Raw genomic sequence first — 19484 nt, 5'->3', positions numbered from 1 at the left:
GTCAACAAGTGGAGTTCCTCAACAGGAAATCAGTATTAGTGAGCTCTGTTAGTTGTGATGCCCTTTATGGAGACATTTCCTCTTTCTTTAATTTCATATGACTGTGGATTTGGTATATACCATTTTTTTTTTTTTTTGGTAAATGCAGATTGGTGATTCTGATCATTGATGCGTTTGCTATTGTCGACTGACAGTGGAAAAAAGGAACAGACAGCTACTTTCTCCAATATTCAAGACATACATCTTTTTAACAAATGCATCTTCTAGGCATTTTTAGAATTGCTTTTGATCATGTGAAATTTGGTAGCCAAAGGGTGACTAGTAAATACAAGTTTACAAGGACAGCCAAAATGTGAAAATCAGATCTTGCAACTTAAAAATAAAAGCACATAAGGTCACAGAACAGATCTTATAAAAGATGTCAATCACATCCATGTACCCAACATAAAACACTGGAAATATGTAGCAAAAGTTAAATAAAATATGCTAAAATATTCTAATTATTTTCAAGAAAGAATGACTGTGAAATAAATTAAATATATGGAAGATACAAAAGAGTGCAAATTTAGATTGTAGTTATAAATACACTAAAACTTGGCTTTCCGCAACCATTCACAACCCTGTCCCGGACAACAAAATAAAATCACGATGCTTGTTTAGAATGTCGATTCCTTCGAAGGAAAGAATTGACATTCAACCACTCACCATCCTGAAAAAAACATCCCACCAGGAGGAAAATATCTTACCATTTCTTAAATATTCTAACTTCAGGATCCCACTACAGTGAGGAAAAGGGTAATTTTTTCTGATCTACACTATAGTGCGATGCCCTTCAAAATACCGATAGTCCAAACTATGAATACAATCTCCTTATTATTTCAAAGTCAACAGGAATTGTATTTGTAGTTTTGCCTCTCTGACACTCTGTATTCTTCCTTCTAACTGTCGAGGAAAACCTCCTCGACATTTTGATTGTAAGCCATATATATATATATATATATATACACACACACACACACACACACACACACACATACACATACACACACACACACACACACACACACACACACACACACACACACACACACACACACACACACACACACAAGCATTTAAAGGGAAATACAGATCTTTAATGCAAAGGAATAATTAATATAACTCTACAACACTTATTTATTATTGTCTCCTTAGCACCAGGGTTGATTCCAGCCACTTTAACAATGTGCTCACATTTTGTTTTTAATATTTTCAGTGCTGTGCTCAAGTAGAAAACGGTGAGTTGGAAAATGTATCAAAGCAACCCAGAAACAAACGCTAAACCCTGGCTTCAAAGCCTATGATTTAGTATCTACCACAGACACCTAAGCTCACCTTCTCTGCAATGTGCTACGAACTTACCTGTTCAGCTTGAAGGGAAATGTAGTTTACAGGTTCCTCTTTATAAAGAGGGAATTATTATTACTTTCACTGGGGAAAAGATGTTTAAGTAAATCAGACTATATCTAGGAAGGGATCTGACTGCTATGAGATTATACATGTTTTCAAAAGAGAATGCAGAACAGTAAGTTAACACACCACTGGAATAAAACAAATTATGTGAAAAAAACACAGACGGTAACAATCAATGAAATATGATACTAAATTTACTGTATAGCAATCAAAATAAAAACATTAGAATATAACTAGACTAAAATTTCAGTTTGTACAGATAAGTGTATTCTTGTTATATTCTAACTTAAAAAAAATCAAAGCCTACAAATAAGGGTATTCTTATAATAGTCTAACCCAAAAAAAAATGCACAAAGAAAAGTTAATGGGCTTAAAATTGAACCACCCTTGGATTAGGGTATCTAGCTTTCCAAAAGTTTTTACAAGTGCCTGTGTGTGTACTGTAAACAGGCCATTGTTCTTATTACTCCTGCTGATGCCATTGTTGTGTTCATAAATGCTCATACTTAGGGTTTGTTCAGTTTTGTCAATATAAAATTATTTATAAAAATCACAAATTATATTGTAAATGACCCCAGGTGTTACAACATTTAGTTATTTGATGAGATGTGGGACTTCTTTGACGTAGATATTGTCCCATTCAGAAATATACAGGCACATTTTCTGGTGCACTCAGGTGTTTGTTCAATACATTCTTGACATTGTGAGCTTTGCATTAAAACTTATTCTTTAAATTGTGCCCCCTTTGTAAATAAAATGGGGATAATCACCAAATAGGACATTTAACTCTCTATCATACTTGAAAATACCCCAGTGTTTGTTTGATGATGCTTTTTACCACTAATGAGTCAGAATTATATTCTCAAAGCATTGCTCAGTGCAAACCATTTTCCTTAGTTGAAACTCTATAGTCTGTTTTTTTCTAGACTGCCTCTACCCAAAAAACATGAATATATCATGCTTCTGTCCTTATAGACCCCCTTTTTAATACTGGGTAAAAGTTCAACAGGGTTATCCTTATCCGAAAACATGGCCACACATTTGCCACATTCTTCCAAAATAAGTTGTCATCAAATATCACTCACTAGCTGCATCAACTTCCCCTTAACCAAAGGTTTTTACTGTGTAATAGGATGGCAGCTATTGAAATATATGTAGCCACTGGAGAATGTTAGTTTCCTGGAAATAGTGGAGGAAAAAAATAAACGCCCCCTTAGGTAAAGTGACATCTTAATAATTAATGGAATTATGTGAGATATGTTCTGTAAGTCTTAAGAAATAAGTAGTCTTACTGAAGTATTCCAAAAAAACTTGTTCTGCTTTGACCTGGAACCTGTCCCAGAAAACATGTCATCAGAAATGTGACATATAAACTGCAATAACTCATGGAATATAAATTAAACAAAAATGTATTTTTCAATTCCCACATGATTAAATTGGCATAAACTGGGGCACAGGCAGCCTCCAAGGGAAACCCCTTAACTTGTATGAAGAATTGTCCATCAAAAAATTAAAAGTTGTTCAGTAAGACAGTCTGCATTAAATTGTTGATCAAAGAAGCTGCACCATTACTCAAATAACACATGATATCAAGGTATCTATAAACAACTCTAGACCTTCTTTATGGGGTATTGAAGTGAAGAGGTCAGTTACATCTATGGTGACTAAAATATGTTCCAAAAGGAATAGGTAATTTTTAATCATTCCCAAAAAAGTCCTAAGCGTGTATAAGAATATAAGGGTGTTCCCCCAGGAAGGATTTCAACTTCAAGGAAAACTGAGTGCAAACCACACAAAAACAACAAAACAATCCAAGACCGTCAATGAAGACAATAATTCGATGAACTAAAGGCTAATTTACTCGATTCCTTAACGGATGAAATTTTCACTAAAAGAAACACTTTATACCCCCCATTGCTTGGATGCACACAATTGCAGATCCCCAACCCTGCAACACAACACAACAATGAGAAGGATGGCAATTTTATTTACACTTTTTCTGCTAACTCCCTACAAATTGAAACCATTGTTTCAAAATATTGGTGTTGGCAGGTAATGACGACTTTAGGAGTATTATTCCTGCCAAACCCAAGTTTTTGAGGAAGAGGGGGCAAAACCTTAAAGAAATTTTTGAGAAGAAATCCAAAACAATTACTCACAATTCACAACACAAAAAAGGCACCTACAAATGTGGTGCCTGTAAGCAGTGTGCTCTTATTATAAACAAATCTCACATTTACTTAAAATCTAGACACACTCACATTAGACCTTCTGGCCACTTTTCATGTGGAACCAAAGGAGTGGTCTATATCGGGCTCTGTATCACCTGTGGTGCCTTTTACATAGGTAAAACCGAGAGAGAATTTAGGAAAAGGTTGTACGAACACACCTATGACATAGAAAAGAAAAAGGAAAGTAATGCCTTTTTCAAACATTCACTTACATGCCACAATTACAAATTGTCTTTCATGATTCTTGAACACGTGAACCCAAGCACTAGAGGAGGTGATTGGAAGTCAACCCTGGAATACAGGGAGCTGATTTGGCAGCTTAGGTTGGACGCAGGGAGGCCCCCGGGGCTGAATGGTACACTTAGCATAGGTTCAGTGTTGAAGCTTAGAAGGGCCAGGCTGTAGTATGTTTTGTTACACCACTGTTACTTCGTACCCCATTTCACACATTTCTCACAATTAATTGATTGGGTGCTATTTAGGTGTAGTGCAACACCATTTTTTACGATTGCAAATGTATAACCCACATATCTTTATTCCATGTACTCGTTGAATTTAAAACCTACTTGGTTTTTATGTAATTTTTATTCTTTACACTGCTCACCCCTTTTTTGGAGGATTTATGAACGCAATTTCACAATGTTATAAACATGGTTCATCAGTTTTGCATTATTTTATATGCAGTGTAGATTTTAACTTTTTATGCATACTTGAATGATTTGTATATATTTTTTATGACATGTTAAAAAAGTTTTTGTAGTGTGATTCCGCTTGAATCAAACATGTGACTAATTAAGATGTCTATTTAAACAGTAGCTTTTTTGAATGAAACTGTTTTTGACTTGATAAAGCTTGGAATTACCCAAGCGAAAGCGCTTGTCTGACACTGCTGTTTCTAATTCTGTTGACTTTTGAATTTAAGGATTTCAACTTCCCAGCAATAAATAAAGCCAAACAATAAGTCTTACAACTCTGAACTGGTGCAGTTGACCTAAGTGTGGGATGCAAAACGTCATCATGAATTTTAGGGATCCCAAAATTTGATGGCATAATGGAATCAGTGATGGACAAAAAATCAATGCCAATCTTGGTGATAACCCCCTGACTAAACTGGTCGTATAAAAAAATATATCTATTGATTGGCCAGTTTAATCTGTTCTTAGGGATTCTTTACGTGTGTCTGTGTCCCAGATAATGTTCAACATCTTACTGGAGTAGTCAATAATGTCCATGAGGACTGTTCCTCTCCCTTTATCTGGTTTCAAGACTGAGGGAGTTGTCGTTTACAATACTGTTGAATAGTCTCCTTTCTTACAAAGACAATTTGCTCCTAAAAATGCCCTCTGACAGTTGTTATTTTTGTGTATATCTTTCCTACACAAACTTTCAATACCTTGAATCAGGGAGTGATGGGGTAAAGAAAGTACTTTTATTGACCAAGTCATTTTTTTACTCTAAGCAGAAGTACTTTATATTTAAAAATTATTGCTAAATTCAATTTTCTTGTAAAGAGCCTAAAATCTGAAAGATGATCCACTACCCCATGCCTGTGAAAGGGTGCATATGTAAAACATCTTTCAAATAATTTAAAATGTACTTGAGTAACAGGTCACCAGTGTAGTAAAAAATATGAAAGCCATTATGGCTAGCTACAACTTCTTCATCCAAGGCAGTATTCTTGTCCTTGTGGAAACTCAAAATGTTATAGGAATTTAAAAATGCCTCCATCTATCCCAGATCCTTTTTTCTTCCTCTCCCTCCCCAGGTGTTTGGGCACTGGTGTTTCTTGCCATAATTCAGCATCCTATTGTAGCCCCATAGGACCAGATCCTGAGTTAATTTGCTGGCCAATCTCTCTGACCTATGGGGAAAGGGAAATTACAAAAAGTCATATTCAAAATTATTGTTGTTCATAATAGGGTTAGGAGAAACAAGTTAATTGTCCAGACTCCTATTCATGGCCTGGTTACTTCCTTCACCAATATTATCAAGAAAACTCTGTAACACATTATGAGTCTGAATGTTAGAAACAACATTTTTAGAAACAACATTTTTGTTAGGTACGAGGTAAATACTGTTAAGCTGATATTCTTTATCATCCTTTGCCAATTGTCTTTGTTTCCTCAGTTTAATATATGAAATGGTGATCAACTTTCTTGAATACATTGTTGTGCCTGTCTAAATAATTCTCAAGCAGTAAGTTACTGCATATAAACTTATCAAGTTTGTTAATTATTTTTAGTTCTTCCATTTTCATTTCATTGTCCAAAATTAAAGTGTTGATGAGTGTAGATCAAGGTGTGTGTTATACCTTTAAGAACCATTGCAGTCAGTAGGCACATGCGTGTAAGTTATGAGCATGTGCAAGCAATAGTGCCATTTTGAGTGAGCAGCCAGAGTGAAAGCATGTATATGTGTAGCAGTCAGTTAGTTCAAGTTTTATGTTCCAGTCATCTATACTCATGTGTTTGTGTGCAATATACTACTTAAACGTACACCCAAGCCTCATCATCATATTCAGATATACAAAACAAGCGACAATGGGTTCTATCCCATGCCTGTTAAACATGCTGACCATTTTCTTTCCTAAAAAAACATATCTTTCCTTGAGTCTGCAGAGAAATTTCCATGACTGGAGATCCTTAGGGATTCATTTAAATCTGATTCATTAGAAAAAATAAGCATTATCTGTTTGCTTCTTAATTTTAACAAGTGCTTTTCAAAAGAAAAAACTATGGTCACATAAAGTAGAACCTTCAGTCCAGTTGTATAAGCTGAACAATCAGTTAATAGCACTTCTTTGTTGAACCAAACAACCAAACAATAATCCAAAGGTGTGTTCATCTTGTAAATTTGTGATGAATTAACATAACTAATATTAGCAATGGTCCTGATATTATTAAAATTCAAAGGCCTACTTCCCAGTTTCTGGAATCTTGTTCACATTTGTTTGTACACCATCCATGTTGATTACCTCAGCAGATCTATGTGGTGGAACACCCAAACCGGCCAAATAGTGAGAAATAGTTCACATTCAAAACAGGAGGAACTATCTGTGCAGTTCCAACCCACTGCGTTAAAAGGGCTACAAGTCTGTTTAGATTTCTTGCCGGGGCAGTAGTGCAGTAGTGTCAGCTGGGGGCATGTTTATGTTAGCATTCATACTCACTACTTCAGTAGTGTCTTTGTATAAATCCTATGAGGACATTCTAGGTCCAGTGTTGAAAATATAGACACTGTCAAATGAACCAGCAGCAATGGGAACAACAAACCAGTTATCCAAAAGAAATCCTGCTGCATCAGAATCTGTTTGTAACACGTGTTTTAGTTTCCCTTCATATGAAAGACTGTTTTTTCTAGACAAAATTATTTTTGAACGTGTTTTTTTAAATGTGTTTTTTGGAATTTTTTATTACACATTTTTTCAATGTGAACAAGTATGATCATTACATCAATTGGTTTTAAGAATTTATTGTGTTGTTTTATGAATATGATGAATCAATCATGTTTCTGTCATGTGGCTTATAACTTGCATAAAAGGAGAGTTCACTCAAGTTACAAACAGATTCAGATGAAGTCTGAAATGTGTTGCAGATGAAATCATTCAATCTTGTTTTGGTAAATTGTGGTTCCTTGAGTAAAGTATTACTATTTCAAACACCAGCATGGCATTCCTGAGTCCATTTATAGTGAAATTTCCTTTTGGATTACTGTTTTTTGTTGTTCCCATTGCTGCTGTGTTCATTGGACAGCATCTATTTGTTCTGTTATTATATACACAAGCCAGTGTATTTCCTTGTGCCGGTCCCAAGCCCAGATAAATGAGGAGGGTTACATAAGGAATAGCACATCTAATATGCAGACGACAAAACAAATTTCCATACTGGATTGGTTGAAGCCCAGTCTAACAGCGACCACCCCCAGTGCTGTTAGCCAACAAAGTGCTGGTACAAATTGGGCTACTGTTAGCCAAAGGAGAAGAAGAAGAAGAAGAAGAAGAAGAAGAAGAAGAAGAAGAAGAGTAGATCCCAGTAGGCTGGAGGAGAGGAGGAAGGCTAGGAGTGTGGAATTGAGGGTAGGAACTTTGAATGCTGGAAGTCTGACCGGTAAAGGGAGACAGCTAGCTGCTATGATGTAGACAAGGCAGGCTGACATTTTGTGGGTGCAAGAGACCACATGGAAGAGGAGTAAGGCCAGGTGTATTGGAGGTGGGTTCAAATTGTTCTACCATGGTGTGGATGGGAGGAGAAATGGGGTAGGAGTTATTCACAAGGAACTGTATGTCAAGAGTGTTTTTGAGGTCAAAAGAGTGTCAGACAAAGTGATGCTTACGAAGCTGGAAATTGATGCTGTGATGATGAATGTTGTTAGTGCATATGCTCCGCAAGTTGGATGTGTGATGGATAAGAAAGGAAAATTTTGGAGCAAGTTGGATGAAGTGGTGGAGAGTGTATCCAAGGGTGAGAGAGTGATGATTGGACTGGATTTCAATGACCGTTTTGGTGAAAGAAACAGATGAGATGAGGAGGTGATGGGTAGGTATGGTGCTAAGGAGAGGAATGCAGAATGTCATATGGTAGTGGATTTTGTGAAAAGGATGGACATGGCTATGGTGAATATGCATTTTAAGAAGAGGGAGGAGCACAGGGTGATGATTATATCCTATGCGGGAGGGCCAGTCTGAAGGAGATCGGAGACTTCAAAGTGGTGACGGGAAAGCGTAGTTAGGCAGCATATGATGGTAGTCTGTAGGATGACACTGGCTATTAAAAAGAAGAGGAGGAGAGTGATGACAGTGCCAAGGATGATATGGTGGAAGTTGAAAAAGGATAATTAAAAGATGGAGTTCAGGGAAGAGTTAAGACAATCACTGGGTGGCAGTGAAGAGTTACCAGACAGCTGGGCAGCCACGGCAGAGGCAGTAAGGGAGACAGCTAGAACGGTGCTTGGTTTGGCTTCTGGACAGAGGAAGAAGGACAAGGAGACCTGGTGGTGGAATGAGAAAGTACAGGAGAGTATACAGAGGAACACGCTGGTGAAGAAGAAGAAGTGGGATTGCCAAACAGATGAAGAAAGTAGACAGGAGCACAGAGAAATCAGGTATATGATGAAGAGAGAGGTGTTGAAGGCTAAGGATAAGGCGAATGGTGAGTTGTATGAAAGGTTGGACACTAGGGGTGGGGAGACCTGTACTGATTGGCTAGACAGAGGGACCAAGCTGGGAAAGATGTGCAGTAGGTTAGGGTGATAAAGGATGATGAGGGATAAGTACTCACAAGTTAGGAGAGTGTGTTGGGCAAATGGAAAGAATACTTTGAGGGGCTGATGAATGAAGAGAATGAGAGAGGGCGAGAGAAGGTTGGATGATGTGGGTATAGTGAATCAGGAAGTGCAATGGATTACTAAGCAGGAAGTAAGGATAGCTATGGAGAAGATAAAGAATGGAAAGGCTATTGGTTCAGATAACATACCAGTGGAAGCATGGAGGTGTTTAGGAGAGATGGCAGTAGGATTTTTAACTAGATTGTTTAACAAAATCTTGGAAATTGAGAGGATGCCTAAGGGGTGGAGAAGAAGTGTATTGATACTGATTTTTAAGAAAAAGTGTGATGTGCAGAGCTGTAGTAAATACAGAGGGATAAAATTGATCAGCTACAGTATGAAGGTATGGGAAAGAGTAGTGGAAGCTAGCTTAAGATGGGAGGTGATGATTAGTGATCAGCAGTATGGTTTCATGCCAAGAAAGAGCACTATAGATGCAATGTTTGCTCTGAGGGTGTTGATGGACAAGTATAGAGAAGGTCAGAAGGAGTTGCATTCTGTCTTTGTGGGCTTAGAGAAAGAATATGACAAGGTGCCTAGAAAGGAGTTGTGGTTTTGTATGAGGAAGTTGGGAGTGGTAGAGAAGTATGTAAGAGTGGTACAGGATATGTATGAGGGCATAGTGACAATGGTGAGATCTGCAGTAGGATTGACAGATGCATTCAAGATGGAAGTAGGATTACATCAAGGATCAGCTCTGAGCCCTTTCTTATTTACAATGGTGATGGGCAGTTTGACAGATGCGATCAGACAAGAGTCTCTGTGGACTATGATGTTTGCAGATGACATTGTGATTTGTAGTGAGAGCAGGTAACAGGTTGTGGAGACCTTGGAACAGTGGAGATATGCTCTAGAGAGGAGAGGAATGAAGGTCAGCAGGACTAAGACAGAATATTTGTGCATGAATGAGAGGGAGGATAGAGGAATGGTGAGGATGCAGGGAGTAGGGTTGGTGAAAGTAAATGAGTTTAAGTACTTGGGATCAACAGTTCAGAGTAATGGTGAGTGTGGAAGAGAGGTGAAGAAGAGAGTACAGGCAGGATGGAGTGGGTGGAGAAGAGTGTCAGGAGTGATTTGTGACAGCCGGGTACCAGTAAGAGTGAAAGGGAGGGTCTACAAGAGGGTAATGAGACCAGCTATGTTATATGGGTTGGAGACAGTGGCATTGACAAAAAGACAGGAGTCAGAGCTGGAGGTGGCAGAGTTAAAGATGTTAAGATTTGCACTGGGTGTGATGAGGATGGATAGGATTAGGAATCAGTGTATTAGAGGGTCAGCTCAGGTTGGATGGTTTGGAAACAAAGCCAGAGACGTGATATTACTTTGGTATGGACATGTGCTATGGAAGGATGCTGGGTATATGAATGATGCTAAAGATGGAGCTGCCAGATAAGAGGAAAAGATGGACACCTAAGATAAGGCTTATGGATGTGATGAGAGAGGAGATGCAGGTGGCTGTTGTAACAGAGCAAGATGCACAGGACAGGAAGAAATGGAAACAGATGATCTACGGTGGCGACTCCTAATGACAGCAGCCAAAATGAAAAGAAAAAGACGCACAATCTAGGTGTAAACATGACTATTTAAAATAACTACTTGGTTGATTATTTTTGGAGTGGATCAATGTTATTATGGAGAAAAACAACAAAAAAAGAAATTTGTTGTTTGATCATATAATGTCATTCCAACCTATACTCAAAGAGTACGTTTGGTTAAGGTGTTTAACTCGCATACATAAGGTGCTGGGTTTGATTCTCATGAAAGGGAAATTGGCTAGGTTTACAATAGCCAGCAAGGGCAGATAGCCTATTATTTGCCTATGAACCTAAGAGTTACTTATACTGTATATATTTTATAAAGAACAATGAAGTCAGAATTGGTAAATACACATGTAGATTTATGAAGATAAAACAATTTACTAACACGTGGTTCATGTCATGTACATAAATACAAATCAAAGTGATCGGAATTCCAGATATGTTAACTGTGATACTCTTTTTTTATCTTTGTTATGTGCTACTTAATGTTACTGATCCGTTTCTTACATTGCAAATAGTATTTGCCATAATTTCTCAGAGCATAAAATGGATTGCTTGAACTCACAGAAGAGGTCCTTTAGCATTTTGGGGAGACTAACATGAGGGCATAAAGAATACTGATAGCCCAAAAATTATGTTTGAGTGGCCTGTGTAATGGAAGGCAGTGTCCAATAAAAGGCAGCTTTGCCCTGCATTGTTAAATTGCATACAAAGCAGCTTTCTTGTGGTATACCAGAGATAAAAGGAGGTGGGTCATGTATGTGCCAGGATATAAGTTTTTTAGGAAGGGCAGATGAGGTAGATGGCAGGAGAGGTGGAGAAGAGCACCACAAAATGATGCTAGGATAAGTCCTTCATCTGTTAAGGTAGAGTCAAGGGGGGAGCTGGCAAATGACTGCAGTGTATCACTTTACCTTGTGTCTTAAGGGATGAGAAACCAAGACGATGAAAAAAGAAAGGAATGCAATAAGAATGACGGAGACGTGTGAATATGCCATGAACACATTGATATTATACCAGATTGCTTGATTATCAATGACAAATATAGTCAATCTGAATTCTTACTTAGCATCTTTAATCTAAGCTTCTCCATTGGTAACATTCCTGAAGCCTTGAAAACAGTCATTGTAATGGCATTGCATGAGGGTGGCCCAACCATAGACCTTGGTAACTACAAAGCCATTTGTCTCAACTGACCCATATGTAAAGCTATGGAGCATATTATCTCAGACCTCATTGAGCTTGGACAGCACAGTGGTGCAGCGGTTTGTGTTGTCACCTCACAGCAAGGGGTTCTCTAGTTCCATTCTCAGCTGGGGTGCCTTCTGTGTGGAGTCTGCATATTCTCCCTGCATTTGTGTGGGTTTCCTCCTGGTGCTCTGGTTTTCTCCAATGTTACAAAGAAATGAGTCTGGGGCATTTATCCATGGGCCTCCTCTGAAAATTGGCTCGTTCTAAGATGGACTTTCCCAATAAACAATTGTTAAATAAATAAATAAATAAATAAAATAAATAAATAGATCTTGACATTGAAAATCTATGAATCCTGGACCATCATCAGTTTGGCTCTGCCTCATTACTCTCTTTGGAAAAGTAAATGAAGCAGTGGATGACAGTTATGCAATGCATACAGTGTATCTGGACCCCATGCAAACTTAATTGATGGACTTGAAAATCTGTATATATAGCCTTACACTGTGCTTTGTATAGCTAATTACTTTTCTGACAGAACCCATGTTGTTAGCATCATAGGTGTGCCTTCTCAATGCAAGAAAGAAAAAAACTTTCCGATATGACATCTATTTCTCAGGTTAATACTCATGGCCTATGTCTATCTACATTTGCAGGCGACTCTAAATTAGGTGGTGTTCCTTGATCCTCCACTGACTCAAAATTATTCCAACACGGTTTAGATTATGTTAGCAATTGGTGCAAGCACAATGGTCTAAAATTAAATGAAACAAGAAAAATAATAAAATAATAAAAACAAATTGAACCATAGTTCATTTCTTTATTCCTTAATGTCTAACATTCATGCAAATGCAGTAGTTTGGAAAGTCTTATGTCTGTATCATCTAATATCAAACAGCATCATGATTAGATCCAGAGGGGTCTTGATCCCCCATTACTCATTTCTCATTACATCCATTATTGAACGTAATATAGCTTTAGGCATGTGCTTGGCTAAACATATCACTCAGCTTGAGACATCTCAAAGATTCATAACTAAAAAGACCAGTGTCCTCAAAACTCATAGCTATCAGGAATGAATGGCAACCCTCTCCCTGAATTCAGTTTCATATAGACTCATCTGTAGAGATCTGTGTCTAGCCTTTTGAGCCATGAAAGATACAGCCCTCTTAGACCTGCTATTCTTTAGTAGAACAAATGACACTTCAAATATCCATTTAAAGGAACTGGACATTCAACAGATATATAAGATGCATTGACATGACAGTTTCACATCTCACCATATCCCTCATCTCTTGAACAAATTTCCACTACATGTCACACAGAGGACCCATCCTTGCCACCTTCAAGGTAAATCTAAATAACTGGATTCACAGCCTAAATCCCCCTCCCAGTCTACCTTGTCTTGTACTCCTTGAGGCTAGTTTTAACTTCGGAATATTAACTTCGGAATATTTTTTTTGGCTAGTCTTATAATGATCTGCAGACTGATTGCCTAGTAATTACATATGAATCTACGAACCTATGAGAGATCCCAAGATCCATGCTAGAGTGGCAGTAGGAGGTGACAGGTCTTGGGCCAAAAGAGGTTCAGCCAAGTACTGCATGACTGTAGCAGAAACTGTAGAATTCTGGATGTGGTTTTAACCAAGATTTAGGGAGTTGTGGATGCTAGAGAAAGGCACCATTAGCAGTAACCAGATTATTGTGCAGCAGTAATCTGCATAGATTAAGGTCATTATACTTATGGAAGATAAAGAAAGAAGTAAGAATGATGTACAATTTAAGGAGAGTAGATTAGCTCAGCAGTGAGAGAGAGAGAGTGCAAGGATGAGTTAAGAGGCTGGGAGTTGATGTCTTTAACATAACCAAAGTTTTTGGGCTTACCTACAAGTAATTGTACCCTTGTAGATTGAATGTTTACAAACATGATTTCCTGCAGCCCCCTTTTAGACTGCAAAATTATAAACATGCGTAATGTGAAGGACAGGGGTGCATATAAAGTAAAACAGAGGGGGTTCTTATTTAATTACAAAAGGGGTATCATAGCAGGACTGTATTTTCCCTTTTTCTAGGGAAATAGAAGCACATCTGTTGAAGCATTTGTTTCAATCAATCCGTAAAATACATGTTCAATTGATACTTATAGTCTTTTTCCAGATAGGTCAACAAGTCAACATCTCTTAATATCTGAAAGAATAGCTGAAGAAAAGCACAGATGTCACTTCTACATTCAGCACACTGCCCTGATTGTCTAGCTTCCAGACGTAACTACAGCACAAGACAGCAGGCTTAGTATGGACACAGTATTTTAGGAACATAACAACATTAGGCAAGCAATTGTGAGGACCATAAGATGCCAAACCATGTACACCATTAAGTAGATATTTTAAAGTTCACATCTCCCTTTTTAAGCACTTAATACTGCTCATCTCCTAAACTGAGCAGGGATGTGCACGACACTCCTGGTGTAAATTTTATCTGCCCATCCAATATTGAAGACGGGCCTTAAAGATTGCCAAAGTATTATTGTGTTTGATGTGCAGTGGTAACGTATTCCAAAGGCTGGGAATGTGTTGAGTTAGGAACCTATCTCTCCAGTGAGTCCTGTTTATTTGCTGTTATAGATTTAGATACCTAGTGCAGGTGTTTGTAGAGCCACTAGTTTTGAAAAGAAAGAAAAAAATCAAAGAGGATTGGGTCTTCCATGGCTAAAAAGAAAGATAAGGGTCACCTCAGAGTAGCCTGCAGGCTACTGAATATAATGAGAGTTGTTCTAATTTGATTGGGATAGTTGAAAGATTTAACACATTTCATCTTCTTGGTAACATATCTTTGAAGCCTTTCTATGTGAGCACTATGCATTGATTTATACATACCAAAGGGGACATTTTGTTCAATGGTGGATCTGATAAGCGAGGAGTATTGTAGCAGAATGTCTTCTTTGGATCTTTTAAACATTCCCTTGGAAATTAACAAAGCCAAGAAGAAAGACTGAGTCTGGTAGAAACATGATAAGTGAATGAGAGAGAATTGCCCACATAAATACCCCAGTCTCTTATGTCCATGTTTGTTTGGAGTGGAGTTCCATTTAAAACATATACGGTGGGAGCAGTTTTTTTTGCATCTAACTTGAGACTATTTTCTTTTTTTTCCATAATCAATCTTTATTATTTTTTCCGAGTTATCATACAATGTTACAGAAAACCAAGAAAACAAACAATGCCCAAATGAAACTTATAAAAACAATACTACAAAATATATACACTATATACATGAATGCTTCCATCAATTAAACAAGGTTAATATAAAAAGATAAGAACTTCTGACAGGAATATTAAAAGATCATTTGTCAATATACTAAATAATTAATGTTGAACAAAAATTTAAACATATATGTCCAGGGGTTAAAGTGGATTCGGAACATTAAGCCATCAGAATATTGAAAATTTTCTCCCATATTTTCAGATTATTTATGTTTTTCCTATGATCCTTAATTAATAATTTGTGAGCTAAAATATGTTTTATCGCTAAACCTTACACCAGGTATGTGCATATTATAGTCATTGCTGGAGCTGTTTAGTATCACTGGATGAGCAGATAACAGTACTCAGCTTGCAGTTATCAGCAAACCACACTTCTGAGATACTGGACTAGATATCTGCAAAATAAATGTCAGAGAGTAGAGGTCTAGGCATTGATTCTTAGCTAATCGATAAGGCATACACTGCTTAAGTAATGGGTTGTGGGTTTGAGTCCCATCTGGGGTCGTGTCATTTGTAAACATAAGGGCTGCCATAATGGTTAAGATGTTTACCTCACAGCAACAAGGTACAGCGTTTGATTTGCACCATTGCTTACTCTCCGGTTATGGGGTAGGCATGTAATGGTCTTTAGACTGATGTGTTGTTGTTTTTCTTTCGGCTTTTCCCGGTTTGGGGATGTCAGAGCAGAACTCCTGTCTGCTAATGATTGGCAGTAGACTTTTATGGTGCCGAGGTGCCAGCCCAACCTTCAACGAAGGTACACCCATTCACGCATGTCTTTCAAATGCCACTCGACTGCGGGGAGGACATGCAGACTCCACACAGAAGATGCTCCAGCTGAGAATCATATGGGAGAACCTCTTGCTGTGAGGTGACAATGCTACTGCTGCACCACCGTGGCTTCAGTCTATAGACTGATGTACCATCTACTATTTGCTTAAAGCCTGTTGTATTCCACTGATTGCAACCTTAAATTCAAAGGGAGTCCCTACAACTCTCACGATCTGGGATCTATTGGATAGCCAATTTGCAATTCAGTGGACAACAAAGGGGTTTATATTATGCTTTCCTAATTCTTTATTAATATCAGTGCTGAAAGCCATTTAGAAACAAATGTCATATCCTGGCCTCTAAGCATATAATATCAGTATCAATCCCAGACAAATAAGCTGCGTGATCCTTCTTCATTCTCCCACATATTAATCAGTTCACCTACCGGCAACCACCAGTCTCAGTATGATCAGCTCAACTGAGCCCTCGGCCTGAAGAGTGAATGTAGAATTTTCTGACATGCTGGAATGATAGAAGCACAGCAGAAAATGATCTGCTAACATTGCTGTTATACCTGGAATGGGCCACCAGAAGCAAAATGAGATTTTGCAGTAAGAATAAAAATGATTGGTTGCATCGTCAGGGTCATAGCATAATGGTAATATTTGCATTCTACAATGTTGTGGTCAGAACACGCCTTAAATGGTCTACATAGTTCTGGAGGTCATACAGGGAAAGTTGCATCAGGCTGTTGGAAAGGACCCAGAGTAAACTCATCAGAAAGATGTGCGGAATGTATGGAAAAGCAAATCAAGTGATACTACATAAGCTAAAGCTTTTCTTACACAAGACCAGTAGAGACAGTGACATGGTATTAGTATGCAGTACAACGTTTTGAAGATAAGAGTCCTCTTGAACAAGATGTACAGAATGGGATGAGGAAACAAAGGTGGAAAACTCTGGAAAATTACTTTTTGGATCTCTGAAAACATTTTTTTTTCACAGAGAGGGTTATGAGCCACTGTAATGAATTAATGTTCTGTGTTGTGGAAAAAAGAGTCCATAGATTGAATGAAGACACTACGGAAGATGTACAAAGAGAATAACAAGAAAAGGCTGGGATGAAGGATATGTGTAGTGTTAACTGCTCTTATAGGGCAGACCTTATAGGTTTTACTGAGACCTGGTTAGTCAAACAAATAAAGGCTGGAAGGGTGACATCAGTTACTGCCTGACTGAGTATAGAAATTGAGACAGGGTGTTTTAATCATGCCTCCAGTAGCGCTGGACACATCTACTCACTGATTTTGCAGGAATGGAGTTCAAAGTCCCTGCTCACTGTCTGTATGTGTACATAGAAAACCCATTGACATAGGTTCATAGGCGTGTACTAGGCTAATGGTCCTGGAGCCTTTACAAGCCTAGCCCATAGGACTACCATGGCATCATGCCACCCGACCTTAGTTCTCAGTGCCTCTGTCTAGTAGAGCTAATGCTGTGATCCCCGGGGTGAATGTTCTATTTCCCATCCACTCATAAAGATTTCTCTTGAAAAGGTGCCAGTGAGGTACTCTGTTTGACATGTATGGGAAGTCTATTTATTCCATAGCATGGGCAGTCTATGGGTTATAAACCTGTCCCTCCTGCATGTTCTGTTGATTGTGGTAATGAGGTTGAGGTCTCTGGAGCATATGGTGCGTAGGGATTGGGATTTCTTTAGATGTAGCATTTCTAAGAGAGCTGGGTCAGACATGGCTTTGTAAGTCAAGCAGAGATCGCCTCTAAGTAGGTGATATGAGACAGAGAATAGTTGGAGTTTTTTTTTAGTCTGTCCATATAGGACAAATGCTTGAGGCCTAGGATCCTCTTTGTGAGGTATTTTTACATGCCAAATGGGGTATTGTACTCGATGATTGGCCTAATGAGGGAAGAGTAGAGGGAGACAATGACCTCTTTTTTCCTGGAAGCAAAACCTTTAGTAATAAGATGTGCCACATAGAAGGGCTTTCTGACCACAGTAGCAATGTGGTGGTCAAAAGTGAGGTTGCTGTCAACCTGTATTCCCAGATCTCTTATAACGGCTTCTGTGTTCAGTGGACTACCATCGATGTGGTAATTCATGGAAACTTGTTTTTTTCCAAAGGGGATGACAATACATTTTTTGACATTGAGCTTAAGGCCATGGTTCTGACACCTGTCGTTGGTCTCAGTGGGGCCTTTCTGTAGGATGTCAACATCACTATGGCTCCCAACCTGCACTCATCTGTGAACTTTGTCAGCCAGAGTCCCTTCGTTTTGGCCTGGACTTCTCTGAAGTAGATACCAAACAGGAGAGAACCAAGGACTGATCCCTGTGGGGCTCCACTCATGACTGGTTGCAGTCCGACTTGGAGTCAGCTACTTTCACACTGTGGGTTCTATCTGTGAGCCAGTTTGCAACCCACCTAGTGATATACAGGTTGATGCCTAGCTTAGTGAGTTTTTCTATGATTCCTGAGTGGGGAATGGTATCAAAGGCCTTGACCAGATCAAGGTAGACTGTATGAATTACCTTGCATTCATCCACAGCTCTGGTGACTGACTCAAAGAAGTTGACCAAGTTGAGCAGGCATGATCTTCCCTTCACAAAAACAAACTGTGTAGGATCCAGAGTTTGGAGATTTCCTATATCCTTGTTTATCAGGTCCATGATGATGCATTCAATAACTTTGCATATCAGACTTGTCAGGCTAATGGGATGATAGTTCCCAGGGTCTGTAGTCGCTCCTCCTTTGTGGAGAGGGATGACTATAGCAGTGCACCATTTAGTAGGGACAAAGCCTGAGGTGAGGCTGTGATTGAACAGGGCACACAGAAGAGGTGCCAGTTCACTCTGTAGTTCATGTAGAACACAGCCAGGGATATTGTCAGGTCCCATAGAAGCTGTATTCTTGGCCTTGGATAGTGCTGTTTGAACCTGTGCAGCTGTAATACTGGGTGTCTGGCAATCTACTGGTATTGTGATTGATCCTTGGCGGGGGGGTGGATAAAGTTTGCACTGAATCTGTCGGCCAGTATATTGGCAGCATCTGTTGGCTTGGTATAGGAGGACCATTGTGCAGCAGCTCAGAGCAAATCTGGGTATTGCCAGGGAGAGTCTTTACATAACTATAAAAGGCCTTGTGGTTGTCTTTGTCATCTGCTGCAATTCTGTTTTCATAGCTAGCTTTAAAGGATTTAATAAGGGATCTCAACTTTTTGTTGAGGCTAATAAGAGAGTTTTTCCAGTCTTGGGACTTCACCTTATTCCACATCAGGTTCCTACTTTTGCGGTAAATAAAGTTTGTTTATGGCAGGGGGCCACCAGATTCACTTCCTTTTTTGGAGGAGAGCATCTTGGTTCTATTGGGTATGGCGAGATCCATGCATTTGTGCACTTGTTCGTACAGCGCATTGGTGTATGATTCAGCGGTAATGCAACTATTCTCCATTTGCATGGGGGGCGTGAAGTTAGCCACCTCTGTTTTTAGGAACCCAAAGTTAGCTTTGGAGAAGTTTTTCATGGTGGTTACCTTTGTGGGGGTGATGTGGGGTGTGGAGGGATGTGGACTTCCAAGGTAAGTTTGTGGTTGGATCTAACTAGGGAGAAGTTGACTATTGGTGTAGAGCAATGGTCGCCCATGTTATTATTGACCGGGTCAGGGATGTTGCTGCCTCTAGTAGGGGTAAGAACA

The 19484-nt window shown here is 38.8% G+C and overlaps 1 protein-coding gene across 1 annotated transcript in view; it reads right to left on the bottom strand.

Annotated features, from left to right (window-relative positions):
* LOC122816569 (ephrin type-A receptor 7-like) overlaps positions 1-19484 on the bottom strand; it is a 2140039-nt gene that overhangs the window by 517 nt on the left and 2120038 nt on the right. The gene's annotated exons all lie outside the window — the stretch shown is intronic.

Source organism: Protopterus annectens, chromosome 1.part1 (genome assembly GCF_019279795.1).
Source record: "Protopterus annectens isolate FY-2018-M chromosome 1.part1, PAN1.0, whole genome shotgun sequence".
Lineage (NCBI taxonomy): Eukaryota > Metazoa > Chordata > Ceratodontiformes > Protopteridae > Protopterus > Protopterus annectens.
The sequence above is the reverse complement of the archived record's forward strand: the minus strand, read 5'-3'. Positions and strand labels throughout refer to the sequence as shown.